Source organism: Euprymna scolopes, chromosome 39 (assembly GCF_053919585.1).
Source record: "Euprymna scolopes isolate OS-2025 chromosome 39, ASM5391958v1, whole genome shotgun sequence".
Lineage (NCBI taxonomy): Eukaryota > Metazoa > Mollusca > Cephalopoda > Sepiida > Sepiolidae > Euprymna > Euprymna scolopes.
The window spans coordinates 13,812,156-13,814,655 of record NC_136520.1 but is presented as its reverse complement, the minus strand read 5'-3'; the positions used below and the strand labels follow the sequence as shown (position 1 = coordinate 13,814,655).

The window sequence follows — 2,500 nt, the reverse complement described above, 5'->3', positions numbered from 1 at the left end:
GTCTATTTAATCTTGCTTAATGTAAAACGTGTCAGGCAGTGATGTTAAAAGTGCAATTCGACCGGGCAACTTAAATGAGACACTGTTTAACGAAAAAGTTACGAAAAGATTATGTGAGAGGAAATAACAAGTAAACTGGCGCAAGAGTCGCCAAGATATATCATTTCCCTTTATTTAAGACAGTGATGTCCAATGCACTCACCAACCATTTTTAAACGCACCTGCTGAGTAGGGATGTAACTACTGACAAACGGTATACTTTATACCGTACTGCATGCAGCCGTATTTACCATCTGTGAGCTGGTTTCATGTTTCATGAAATAAGTTAATTAAAACATTAACAAAATATTAGTAGCTCTTGTTCGACCATTTATGGCTTGGTAATTCTGTTTCAGCTGTGATCGTTTCGGAACTCTGAAAGCGAGATGAGTTACTGTACACAGCGATATACAGTATTCTTTTTTTTGAAAAACGTATTCGTATATTTTGATAGTAACAGAGCATGGTTCTATGAAGTGTCGAAGAAATACTATTAATTTATACCCGATAATTCTTACTTTCCAAGCATCTATTTTGATTAAAAAAAAATCTGATTGAATATTCTCCCTAGAGCTTCATCATCTCTTTTAGAACAGAGCTTATATTTCCCTGTGAAAATATAACCCTGGGTAAGCAGCTTATACGAAAATACTGATTCTTGCTAAAGAAGTATTTCAACGTCATCCCACATTGTACAACTTGTACCGACTACGTCCTATGTTTCTAAACATCTATGATCAAAGGAGAACCAGTGTAACAACGAAATGCCCCAATCGCAAGTTTCCTTCACTATTACTGCTTCTTTTGTTCCAGCTTGTTTCATTTATTAGTCTATTGGTCTCAATCAACTACATATTTGTATACCTATTTGCAAATCACCTTCACATTCCAGTGACTTGTTTCCATTTACAACAGGCTAACAGAACTCTTCCCAGTTTTTTTTTATTATTAATTTGGACTTTTCAGGACTAAATCCGTCTGCCTTTGCAATAATCCTCTTTTTGTGTTGTGAACTCCTTACGCCACATGGATTAACGTTCTGTCTGGAGCGATTTTTATGAAGAAATTTGATACCTTCGCACTAACACAACCAATAATATACACTATATATACACGTTGATTTTAATGTCTGAACTACTTCCTGATATCCAACAAATGGGCCATGTCGCAACGAATCAACAAAAGAGTGAGTCACGAATTCTGCATTTTATTTTATTTTAATTTTTGTGTGTTTAAATGTTGTCTTTTACCAATGTTATCGCTTTTACAGACATGCTGGGGTCTAAGACTCGCTTTTTATCAAATTTTTATGCAAATAAATACATTAGTTTAAAATGTTTCTTGACACGAACATATACACAAGATTCACATACGCACACACGTACACACAAAAACACATACCCACGCACGGACACACACATATATAAACACCCACGAATAGACATAGACATACACAAATACACATATACATATATTAGTACATACACATTTATAACTGAACAAACATTCATACATATATATATATAGAGAGATATGTGTTTTGCATAAGCATCTATATGTATCTACACATCCATGAGCATGTTTCAGCCATCAATGTGTAGCGACATATGTGCTTATGCAAAGCAAATAAACATATTTCGTGACCTAATTCGGTATTGAACACGTTTGTGTGAACCATGTAAAAAATCATTGGTTGCTTCACCTCTGGAAAATATTTACTCAGAAGAGTTATAACCTTATCTATCTATCTATCTATCTATCTATCTATCTATCTACTAATATGTACAAGGAAATTTGTGTGTGTGTGTGAGTTCCTTCCCGATAGATTCAAAAACGGCCGTGCCGATTTTTATGAAATTGCACACGAAAGTAAGTTAGAATCCTGAACGTCTTTTTAAGTATGTTTTATATCGGTATGTTTTTGATAAGCATCGATAATCGATAATCAACATACTCCGATGAATAAAGAAACATGCTATTCCAATCCGTCAACACCTAACAAAGCTGCATATCAAACGTGCATCTGAACAATTTAATTACAAAACAAGCAGCAAGACACCTCATATAAAATCCACACCGTACACACAGTAGGTTCTTTGATATGACAGATGCGCTTTCGAAATTGATGAGCATGTTTAGAGCACAATTGAGACTCGATAGTTACCTTTTGCATTTTAATCTTTAATTCAAGTCATAATATATAAAAACGTAATTTTATAAAACCAAGAGTAGATTTAATGTACGTTGAATGTTGTTTTCGGAGCGGTCTGTTATGTCTACAGCTATGACAACAGTATATTATTTCATTGTTTTCACTCTCAAGTATATATCTGACATACACTTGTGCCCGATATTATTCATACCCCTCGGATCTTTGAGATTTCTATAAGATTATTGCTCAAACCAGAAGGTAGACAATATTAAAGGGATTTCAAACAATAAATCAAGCATAAGCATTTAA

At 34.1% G+C, this 2,500-nt stretch overlaps 1 protein-coding gene across 14 annotated transcripts in view; it reads left to right on the top strand.

Annotated features, from left to right (window-relative positions):
* LOC145263650 (5-hydroxytryptamine receptor-like) overlaps positions 1 to 2,500 on the top strand; it is a 1,538,699-nt gene that overhangs the window by 637,468 nt on the left and 898,731 nt on the right. Inside the window, exon 1 of one of the 14 annotated variants that reach the window (XM_080120525.1) lies at positions 482 to 1,225. The exons of the other annotated variants lie outside the window; for them this stretch is intronic. The gene's annotated coding sequence lies outside the window, so the exon portion shown is untranslated. Of the gene's footprint in view, positions 1 to 481; positions 1,226 to 2,500 lie in introns of those variants that run through there. 14 annotated transcript variants of the gene reach the window in all.